This window comes from Mirounga leonina, unplaced genomic scaffold, assembly GCF_011800145.1.
Source record: "Mirounga leonina isolate KUSES-001 unplaced genomic scaffold, KU_Mleo_1.0 Mir_115, whole genome shotgun sequence".
Classification (NCBI taxonomy): Eukaryota; Metazoa; Chordata; class Mammalia; order Carnivora; family Phocidae; genus Mirounga; species Mirounga leonina.
In genome coordinates this window covers 59707080-59719405 of record NW_023270268.1, presented here as the reverse complement: position 1 = coordinate 59719405, position 12326 = coordinate 59707080, and the positions used below count along the sequence as shown (strand labels likewise).

At 37.1% G+C, this 12326-nt stretch overlaps 1 protein-coding gene across 1 annotated transcript in view; it reads left to right on the top strand.

Moving 5' to 3' along the window:
• WDR49 (WD repeat domain 49) overlaps positions 1 to 12326 on the top strand; it is a 143395-nt gene that overhangs the window by 67668 nt on the left and 63401 nt on the right. The window lies entirely within an intron of this gene.

Here is a 12326-nt window from a genome sequence, read left to right as displayed (position 1 = left end):
GATATTGTCAAATAGTCTCCATAAAAGCTGCATGAAATCCAACAGAGGAGTAGGTGAGGACACCTTCCTCAGCCTCTCTCATCATCACAGTCTTGGCCTTTTTTTTTTTTTTAAGAATTTTTTTTTAAGAGCACTTCTAGGTTCACAGCAAAATTGAGTAGAAAGTACAGAAATACCACATATACCCCCTGTCCTCCCATTAGCATCCCCTCCTCCATTATCCACGTCCCCCACCAGAGTGGTACATTTGTTGCAACCGATGAACCTCTATTGACACATCATTATCACCAAATGTAACCAAATGTAACCACAACTTACATTAGGGTCAACCTTGGTGTGATACATTCTATGAGTTTAGACAAATGTGTAATCACATGCATCCACCATTATAGCATACAGCCTTTTCAGATTGACTTCTATCACCCAGTAATCTGCATTTATGTCTCCTCTATGTATTTTAATTGCTTGAGAGCTCATTTTTTAAAATGTTGAATGGTATTGCATTGGATAGATGTGCCACCATTTATTTAACCATTCATCTACTAAAGGACATCTTGGTTGCTTCCAAGTATTGGCCATTATGAATAAAGCTGCTATAAACATCCATGCATAGGCTTTTGTGTGGACATAAGTTTTCTGTTCCTTTGGGTAAATATCAAGAAGCATGATTGCTGGATTGAATGGTAAAAATATGTTTAGTTTTGTAAAAAAAAAAAAAAAATGCCACTTGCCTTCTAAAGTGGCTGTACCAGTCTGCTTTCACACCAGCAGTGAGTGAATGTTCCTACTGTTCTACATCCTCATCAGCATTTGATGTTGTCAGTGTTCCAGATTTAGGTCGTTCTAATAGATGCATCATATTGTGTTATTATTTTACTATTTCCCCAATGACATACGATGTGGAGCATCTCTTCATATGTTTGTTTATGTTCTTTGTTTATGTTCTTTGGTGAGGTGTCTGTTAAGTTCTTTGGCCCATTTCTTAAATTGGGTTGTTTTATTGTTGAATTTTGAGAGTTTTTGTATATTTTAGATAACAGTGCTTCATCATATATGTCTTTTGAAAATAATTTCTCCCAATCTGTGGCTTATCTTTTCATTCTCTTGACAATGTCTTTTGCAGAGCAGAAATTTTTAAATTTAATGAAGTCCAGCTTATCAATGATTTCTTTCATGGACCATACCTTTAGTGTTTTATCTAAAAAGTCACTGCCAAACCCAAGGTCATTTAAATTTCCTCCTGTATTTTTAGGTCTGTGATCCATTTTGTTAATTTTTGTGAAGGGTGTAAGGTCTGTGTCTAGAGTCATCTTTTTACATGTTGATGTCCAGTTGTTCCAGCACCATTTGTTGCAAAGATATTCTTTTTCTATTATATTGCTTTTGCTTCTTTGTCAAAGATCATTAGACTCTATTTATGTGCATCTGTTTTTGGGCCTCTCTATTCTGTTCCATTGATCCAGTTGTCTATTTTTATGCCAATATTACACTGTCTTTATTGCAGCTTTATGGTAAATCATAAAGTTGGTAGTGTCAGTCTTTCAATTTTGTACTCTTCCTGTAATATTGTGTTAGCTTATCTGGGTCTTTGCCTTCTTCATATGAACTTTAGAATTGGCTTGTCAATGTCCACAAAATAACTTGCTGGAATTTTTATTTGCTTTTCATGGAATATATTGATTAAGTTGGGGAGAACTGAGATCTTGACAATATTGAGTCTTCCTATCCAAAGAACATGGAATATCTCCATTTATTTAATTCTTTGATTTAATTTACCACAATTTTGTAGTTTATATCATATAGACCTTATTCATTTTTTTTTAGATTATACCTAACCTAAGTATTTAATTTCTGTGGATGCTAATATAAATGGTATTACAGTTTTATTTTTAAATTCTACTTTTCATTGCTGCTATATAGGAAACTGATTGACTTTTGTATATTAACCTTGTATCCTGCCATCTTACTGTAATCACTTATTAGTTCCAGGAGTTTTTTGTTGATTCATTCGTATTTTCTACATAGAGGATCACATCATCTGTTAATAAAGACAGTTTATTTCTTCCTTCCTAATCTTTATACTGTTAATTTCCTTTACTTGTCTTATTGTATTAGGTAAAGCTTCTATATGATATTGAAAAGGGGTGATGAGAGGTAACATCCTTGCCTTTTACCTGATCTTAGTAGGGAGGCTTCACATTTCTCACCATTAAGTACGATATTAGCTGTAAGTTTTTTGCAAATACTCTATCAAGTGGAGGAAGTTCCCCTCTATTACTAGCTTACTGGTCATTTTTATCTTGAATAGATGTTGGATTTTGTCAAATGCTTTTTTTCTATTAATATGATCACATGATTTTTCTTTTTTAGCCTATTAATGTGATGGATTGCATTAATTGATTTTCAGGTGGGAAGCAGGCTTGCGTACCTGGGATAGATATCACTTGGTTATGCTGTATGATTCTTTTTATGCAATTATTGGATTTGATTTGCTATTATTTTGTTAAATATTTTTGTATCTATGTTCATGAGACATATTGGACTGTAGTTTTCTTTTCTCTAATGTTTTTGTTTGGTTTTGGTATCAGGGTAATGCTGGACTCATAGAATGAGTCAGGAAATATTCTCTCTGCTTCTGTCCTCTGAACAAGATTATAGTAAATTGACATCATTTCTTCCTTAAATGTTTCATAGAATTTACTGATGAACCCATACGGCCTGGTGCTTTCTGTTTTGGGACATTATTAACTATTGATTCAATTTTTTTCATTGATCTAGGCCCATCTGGACTTGTCTTATGTCTATTTCTTCTTGTGTGAATTTTGGAAGATTGTGTCTTTAAATAAGTTGGCCTGTTTCACCTAGGTTGTCAAATTTGTAGGCATAGAGTTTTTATAGTATTCCTCTATTATCCTTTTAATGTGTATGGGGTCTCTAGTGAGGTCACCTCTTTCATTTCTGATATGAGTAATTTGTGTCCTCTCTTTTTTTTCTTACTTAGCCTGGCTAGAATCTTATCAATTTTCTTGATCTTTTCAAAGTGCCAGCTTTTGGTTTCATTGACTTTATAAATATTTGGTTTTTAGTTTCATTGATTTCTGCTCTAATTTTAATCTTTTCTTCTGCTTACTTTTAATTGTATTAACTTTTCTTTTTTCTTTTCTAATATATGCATAAATTTTCCTCTAATTTCTGCTTTCTCTGCATCCTAAAAATTTTTATTTGTATTTTCATTTTATTTATTTATTTATTTATTTATTTATTTATTTATTTATTTAGATCTTATTTATTTGAGAGAGAGAGAGAGAGAGCATGAGTGAGGGGAGGGGTAGAGGAGAGGGAGAAGCAGACTCCTCACTGAGGGGGGAGCGTGACCCAGGGCTCTATCCCAGGACCCCGGGTTCATGACCTGAGCCGAAGGCAGATGCTTAACCAACTGAGCCACCCAGGCGTCCCTGTATTTTCATTTTAATTTAGTTAAGAATATTTTTAAATTTCTCTTGAGAGTTCTTCTTCGAGCTACGTGTTATTTAGAAATGTGCTGTTTAATCTCCAAGTATTGGGGATTTTTCCAATTATCTTTCTGTTATTGATTTCTTGTTTAATTTCATTGTGGTCTGAGACCAGACAATGTACAATTTTTATTCTTTGAAATTTGTTACGGTGTATTTTATGTCCCAAAATATGGTTTGTTTTGGTGAGTGTTCCATACAAGCTTGAGAAAAATGTATATTTTGCTATTTTTATATGAAGTAGTTTATTTTATATTTATATCCACTTGATTGATGATGTTTTTGAGTTTAACTATATCATTATTGATTTTCTGCTTGCTGGTTCTGTCCCTTTCTGATAGAGGAGTATTGAAAGTTTCAACTATAAAGGTGGATTAATGTATTTATCCTTGCATTTCTACCAGTTTTGCCTCATGTAGTTTGATGCAGTTGTTAGAGTCATACATATTAAGGATTGTTGTTTTCTTGGAGACCTGACCCTTTATCATTATGCCCCTCTTCATCCGTACTAACTTTCTTGCTCTAAAGTCTGCTTTGTCTGAAATTAATATAGCTACTCCTGCTCCCTTTTGATTCATGTTAGCATGATATATCTTTCTTTATCCTTTTTACTTTAAATCTGTATGTGTTTTTATATTTAAATTGGGTTCCTTTATACACCATAGTTGGGTCTTGATTTTTTTTTTAAAGATTTTAATTATTTATCTGAGAGAGAGACAGAGAGAGTGACAGAGAGCACAAGTGGGGAGGAGAGGGAGAAGCAGGCTCCCCCCTGAGCAGGGAGCCCGACCTGGGGCTCGATCCCAGGACCCTGAGATCATGACTTGAGCTGAAGGCAGACGCTTAACCAACTAAGCCACCAAGGTGCCCGAGGGTCTTGATTTTGATCCAATCTGAAAATCTGGCTTGATTAGTTCGTAAAGCCCATTGACATTCAAAGTGATTATTGATATAGTTGGACTAATAGCTTTCATATTTGTTACTGTTTTTTATTGGTTGCCCTTGCTCTTTGTTCCTATTTTTATCTTCTACTCTTTTTCTGACTTTCATGGTTTTAATGAACATTTAAAATGATTCTGTTTCCTCTCTTTTCTTAGTATATCAGTTATATTTTGTTTTTAACTTAATGGTTGCCCTAGTTTTCAATATACTTTAATAACAAATCCAAGTCCCCTTTCAAATAACACTATATTACTTCACAAGTAGTTTTAGTACCTTATAATAAAAAAATAATCTAATTCCTCCCTCTTTCCTCCTGTATCATTGCTGTCATTCATTTCTCTTATATATAAGCATGTATCTGTATATAATCATTTTTGTATACATAAGCATACATAATTTAATACATTGTTGGTATTATTGTTTTGCTCTGTTAGATCAATTAAGAATAAGAAAAATAGAAGTTTTTGTTCTGCCTTCTTTCATTCCTTCTTTAATGTCCTTCCTTTTTCATGTAGAGCCTGTTTTCTGACTTAAATTATTTTCTTTCTCTCTAAAGAACTTCTAACATATTTTGAAGGCAGGTCTACTAGCAACAGATTTCTTTAATTTTTGTTTGTCTGAGAAAGTCTATTTCTCCTTTATTTTTAAGGTTATTTTCACAGGATAGGGAATTCTAGATTGGTGGATTTTTCCTCTTAACACTTTAAATATATCACTTCACTCCCTTCTTGACTGCATGTTTTCTAAGGAGAAGTCAAATGTAATTCTTTTTTTTTCTTTTCGAATTTTTATTTAAATTCTAATTAGGATATAGTGTAATATTGGTTTCTGGAGTAGAAATTAGTGATTCCTCACTTACAAATAATACCAGTGCTCATCATAACAAGTGCCCTCCTTAATACCCATCACCCATTTAGCCCATCTCCCACCCACTTCCCTCCATCAACCCTCAGAGTTTCTTATGGTTTGCTGCCCTCTCTCTCCTTTCCATACGTTCATCTGTTTTGTTTCTTAAATTCCACATATGAGTGAAATCATATGGTATTTGTCTTTCTCTGACTTTTTTTTTGCTTAGTATAATACACCCTCGTTCTATCCACGTTCTTTTTGATGGCTGAGTAATATTCCATTGTGTTTGTGTGTATACATACACACACACACACACACACACACACCACATCTTCTTTGCCCATTCATCAGTCAATGGCTTTTTCCATAGTTTGGCTGTTGTTGATAATGCTGCTATGAATATTGGGGTGCATGTACACTTTTGAATCAGTATTTTTGTATCCTTTGAGTAAATACCTAGTAGTGCAATTTGTGGATCCTAGGGTAGTTCTATTTTTAACTCTTTGAGGAATTGCCATACTGTTTTCCAGAGTGACTGCACCAGTTTGCATTCCCACCAACAGTGCAAGAGGGTTTGCCTTTCTCTGCATCCTCGGCAACATCTGTTGTTATCCTGCTCAAATATAATTCTTATCTTTGTTCCTTTGAAGGAAGTTATCTTTCTCCTCTGGCTTCTCTCAAGATGTCGTCTTTGACTCTGAGGTGCCCACGCATCGTTATTTTTGGCATTTATTCTTCTTCATGTCATGCGAGCTTCCTGGATCTGTGGTTTGGTACCTGTTACTAATTTGGGAAAATTCTCAGTCATTATTGTTTCAAGTATTTCTTCTGTTCCTTTTTTTCTTCTCCTACTAGTATTCTCATTGTGTGAATGTTATACCTTTTGTAGCTGTCCCACAGTTCCTGGATACTGTTTTGTTTTGTTTTTTCAGTCTTTGTCCTCTTTGCTTTTCAGTTTTTGAGGTTTCTACTGATACATCCTCAAGCTCAAAGATTCTTCCCTCAGCCATGTTCAGTCTAGTAGTAAGCCCATTAAAGGCATGCTTCATTTTTGATCTCTAGCATCTCTTTTTGGTTCTTTCTAAGAATTTCTGTCTCTCTGCTTATGTTACCCATCTGTTCTCACATGCTATCTTTACCCATTAGAGCCTTTCACATATTAATCATAGTTATTTTAAATTTCTGATTTGATAATTCCAATATCCCTGCCATGTCTGAGTCTGATGCTTGCTGTCTTTCTTCAAAATGTGTTTTTGACTTTGAGTATGTTTTGTAATTTTTTCTTGATAGTGGGACATAAGGAGCCATAAAAGGAACTGCTGTAAATAGGCCATTAGAAATGTGGTGGTGAGGTGTGTGGGTGGAGAAGCCTTCTGTAGTCCTAGCATTAAGGCCTCAGTCTTTTGTGAGCCTGTGCCTCTGGATTGTGAACTTCACATACGCTTTTTAAAATTAATTAATTATTTTTTACATACGCTTCTCAGTTTCCCCCGCACTTACATCCAATAGGAAGACTAGAGCCGGCTAGAATTTGTTATTTTCCTTCCTCAGATCAGGTAAGCACTGATAAAACCCCAGCAGGTGAGGCCCTGGCTAAGTAGTTTCTCTTGAGGGTGGACCTTGTTAAGAAGAACAGAATTACTCTAATGTATTTCGAAATAGTTTCTTTCCTTCTGCCTCTGTCAGAAGCAGAAGGGGATTTCCCTCCAATATTACAGTAAAAAAACTGGTCGATAATCTCAAAATAAGACTCATAAAATGGTGGGGGCCCCCTCGACTGGCTGCCCCGGGCATCTTTGACTCTTGGACTTGTCCACTTGGAACCCCCAGCAATTCGTCAGTCACAGTGGTGGTTTTCCTCTTTTGGTACTGTTTCCCATGGAGTTTCCAGTTCCCGAGTTCCTGCCCTGGTAAATTGTTATTTTCTCTATTTGCCTGTTGATCTCTCCAATTCTGGGGGTAGCAATTTGCCTGCGACCTCATTTCTATTATTGATTAAAGAAGAACTGTCAGTTTTTTTAGTTTGTTTAGCTTTTTACTTATGGTTATGATGGGTGACTTCTAAGCACGCAGAACTGGAACCTGGAGGCCCAGTGCAGTCTCAACTACTTTTTGAAGGCATGTTTTCTCAGTTATTTGTTTAGAATAAGGGAAGCGGTGAGGTTTTAGAGTCAGAGTTCCCAATACTTTGCACTGAGCAAGTGATTTTAACTTCTCTAAACAGAAGTTTTCTTATCTATAAAAAAGGGATTATAATACCTCCCTTGTAGACTTTCTCTAAAGGACAGAGGATATTGTATAGAAACATGCATGGAACAAAGCAGGAGTAAAACCTAAATAAATATTAGCCAAAAAAGAGGAAGTGATATTTTTCTGACTTTGACCCCTAGTTCTTGGAGGTGGGGAGTGTTTTGAATGCCTGTATGACAACCACAGGTGGTCACAGCAGGCGGCCCCTCCTGTCCCTCACACTGCCTAGGATTGCTGATCTCCTAGCTAGTCCCTGAATGTCCAAGGGAAATTTACCTTAGGGCTTTTGCATCGCTGTTTCTTTTGCCTACAACTTTCTTCACTTAGGTATCTGCACGGCTCCTTCCTTTACCTCAGTCACATCTTGCCTCAAATGATTCCTCAAGGAGGCTTTGTCAGAGCCCCCAGCTTTGCATTCACTCCCAATGATCTCTACCTCCATCTCAGTTATATTTTTCTCCATAATCCTATCACCACTAGACTGTATCTATCTATATAGCTATATAGCCCTTTTTCTTTTTATTTTCTCATCTGGCTGCATCTCTGCCCCCACTAAATAAGGGTGGGAATTTTTCACTGCTGAATCCCCAATACCCAGATCCTATGTCTTGCATATCATAGGTGTTCAATAAACTCAAGGAATGAATTTGAAAGAGCAAACTACAAATTAACCTAAAAGAGGTAATAAATAAGCTTTATAAATGGAGAATGGCTGCCTTAAAATATTTGAATACTTTTTCTGCACCAGTACTTAGATATTATCATTCCCCTCATCTCACTACTTACTGAAATGTAACTTCTGGAGATATGATGCACAATAGAAATAAAATAGGTAACCTGCTTTATATTATGAGGCCACAAAGAGTACTGACTAGAAAATAGAACTATAAACAGCAATTAAATCAAATGTCCTCATCCCTTGGTAGCCAGTAACTTCCGCTGCTATAATTTTTAATTTCCCTTCTTGCTTAGACCTAGGACTTAGAATGCATTTAAAGACGACTAAAATACCTACTGTTGTTGGACTACAGGAAGACAATTAGGGCATGTGGGTACAGTCTCACATCTCTTAGACTTGTGTCATTGGCTGTGACACCTTCAGGTGAGAGAGACAAGAAGACCCGTATAATCCTAAATGGTTATTAACTTGGGTATATAAGGTGGAGAACAACAATTTGCTCCCGAGGCCCACTTGCACTGGAATGATTAGGGTAGTGTCACTTCTGCTCTGCAGACCGCCGGGGCCCTGTCCTCATCCTCATCTGAGGTCTCACCTGGTAAGAAGCAGCCAGGAAGGGGCGCCTGGGTGGCTCAGTCGTTAAGCGTCTGCCTTCGGCTCAGGTCATGGTCCCAGGTCCTGGGATCGAGCCCCGCATCGGGTTCCCTGCTCGGCGGGAAGCCTGCTTCTCCCTCTGCCACTCCCCCTGCTTGTGTTCCCTCTTTCACTGTGTCTCTCTCTGTCAAATAAATAAATAAAATCTTTAAGAAAAAAAAAAAAAAGAAGCAGCCAGGAATGAACCGATAACTTGGAGATTTGGTCTCGTCAAAATCTGGCATATAAATATGGTGCCAATACTCATTCCTGGGCTCTATTCCTGAGAAAAATCACAGCTTGCTAAAAATAAAGTCCCCACTGCCCTGTAGTCAAACCATTTCCCTCACCTGCCAAGTGATGTTAAATGCACTCCTCTCTCATCAAACTTTGAAAGTCTTTTCACCTGCCTTGCTATTCCTGTATTCTGATATTGTCATAGTGACAGAAGTCTGGTTTGTACTGGTGGTATGTTTGTGACATGGTCAGTCCTTGTTTTTCAACACACTTTTCCCGAAGACTGCACCTTAAGGTAGATTGCTATAAAATGAAATCCGACTGACTCTATACTGTTGTCATTACTGATTCAGATTTCATGAGAAATTGTGAAATGAACAGAGAAAGGTGCTAAAAACTGATGAATAGCATGTTCGGGCTCAGCCAAGTGATCAAAAGAGGGAGAATTTTGCTGCAAAGCAGCAAAATATGAAAGTTACTAATTCCTGATTGAATGTCTACAGTAGATAAAAGTGGGGCAGTCGATGATTAGATGCTTTGTAATGTGGGCAATCCAGTCTCGGACAAGTAAACAAGTCTTTTCCTTGAACATTGGTCTCATTGTACTTTGCCTTTTGTTGTTGTTTGTTTTTATCAGGGAATGCCCATCTTTTAGTACTGAAATGCCTAACATAAGTTCTCAATAAATATTTTTTGAATAGAAATAGTAAAACTCTTCACAACCTTTAACCTTTTTTTAAAAAAACACCATCAGAATTTTCACTCATGCTTGGGAAATTATGTTTCCACGGTTTTGTTTTTAATGAATACAATGCAAATTCCTAAGTAATTACGTGAGAAATTCACGAGTCTGATATAATTTGAAATTTCAATGTACATCTACAATCTGCTTTCTAAAATTATAATTGTCTACATTCGCTGTCATGGTGGAAAGAAAGCAAGATATGAAATATTTTTCTTAAATTGGTTTGGCTATGAAAAGTGGTATCACCCAAAATAGAGAGTCAGACAAATAAAGCTTAAATAGAATAGTAACACTAGTTAACTTTTATGGCTTATTTATTGTATACCATGCACTGTGCTTTACAAATATTAGCTTATTTAAACCTCTTAAAAATGGTTTGAAGTAGTTATTGTGATTCTCTCTCGTTCGTAGGGGAGGAAACTGAAGCTTAGAGACATTAAGCAATGAGCGCAAGGTCAGACAACTGACCTTCAAACTCACGCATCCTGGCTTCAAACTCAGTGCTCTTAACTATCAGGCATGTTGCAGAAATCAAAGCAAATAGAAACACAGTCAGTTACCTGAGGTGATAATTGAAGAGATAGGGCATATTATTTCAAGATTCAGGCCGTTTTGTCCTAGAAATTATACTATTGTTGAACAATGGTAATTAAATATATTTAAGCTACTTTTGATTTCAGGAGAGAAAATGTGTAACGTATATAGAGTTTTACATCATTTAAGAAGTTGTTGGATTCAGAGTTGTAATTTCAGGGAAAAAAAGGCCACAAGAGATCATGTGCTCACAATCAGCACTTTGCTGAGCATAAATATGGCCAAATTGTGGCTCTCTTATTTCCCAGTCTCTCCTCTCTTTTTTACTGCTGAACTCCTCTTTCAGGTGAACATGTCTTACCTGGACTATCACAGCTGCCCCCAAATGGTCTTCCTACAACCCCAGTTTGTTCTCCACACCACTGCCACGAGTACCTTCACTAACCCATGAACAAAAAATGCTGTGTCGCCCTCCTCATCAAGAACAATTATTGCCGTGAACGAGTCATACACTCTGCTGCCTATCCAATGAACGCTAAGCTCCCTGTCCCAGTAAGAACCTTATACACATGACTCGTTATTCTCTAACATTGCTCTTTTTTTACATTTTAATTCCAGTTACTTCACATACAGCATGATATTAGTTTCAGGTGTACAATATAGTGATTCAGCACTTCGATATATCGCCTGGTGCTCATCACAAGTGCCCTCCTTAATCCCCATCACCTATTTCACCCATCCCTCCACCCACCTCCCCTCTGGTAACCATCAGTCTGTTCTCTATAGTTAAGATCTCTAGTATTGCTCTTCAGGGATTCCACTATCTGTCACGAGCTTGCTGCCTCACCTGGCATTCCACCGTTTACCTCATCATCCGCACTCTGGTTCCATTACACTTCCTATTGTTTCTCTTGCTTAGTTCTCTCTTCTAAGCACACTCTTAATTATCTGGGAAGACTATGCTGGAATATAGAAGGCCGTATGATGTGTCTGTCATAGGAAGTCCACGATTCAAACCTCGTTATATAAGCTTGGGAACAGTGCTTAGCTGATTAGAATCTCAGTTTCATCACTGGTAGAATGAGGGTGATAACGTTATTTATTTTACAGGGTTTTTATAAAGATAAGTGAGATAGTGAGTGTAAAGGCCTTGGCATCCAATAAATACATGTTCCTATCTTCAATTGCAGATTGGCCCTCCTTACCTTTCATTTCCCATCCCCCATCCCAGTGAGAAGATTTTGGATATTACTCTCTGTGCCCCTGCCGCAACTAGGGGTGAGGCCTCCAAACTTGTAGTACTGTTTGGCACTTACTTACCTGTTTCTTGTCTGTTTCCTTACCTAGACCGATAGTTCTCAACCCAGGCTGCAGACTTAAGTAACCTGGGCAGCTCATTAAAAAATGCTTCTTCTTAGTTCAGTTAAATGAGAGTCTCTGACCTGGTATACAGTCATGGTTTATAAAGTTCCCCAGGTGATTTTAATATTCAAGCCTGGAGTATAGATTCCTTCAGAGCAGGGATTCATTAGTGAATTTCTGCTGCCATCACGGAGCTGGGCATGGAGTGGACGTTCAGTGCGTGCCCCAAAACCAAATGAATGCATGCACGCATGATGGCTGACTCTCCGGGCCTTCTGAATATGCATTCAGTAAACCTGAACCCATTTGATTACAAAAATGCGATGCCCAAATTAGAGTATTATTGATAAATTTACATTTATACGATGGTAATCCATACCTATGCAGATAAAGTCATGATTTAAGTTTTCTCAAAGTCTAGATGTTGCCTCAGGCAATTTCCTATCTACTTATTTTTGGGTTCAGTGTTTTTGTCTGTTTGCTTTTCATTCTTTTGGGTCCCGAGGTCAAATGGATGAGGTGATTTTAACTTCCCAAAGGGTGCCTAAATACCTAGAGCTGAAATTAGCAGTTTATTTGCCAC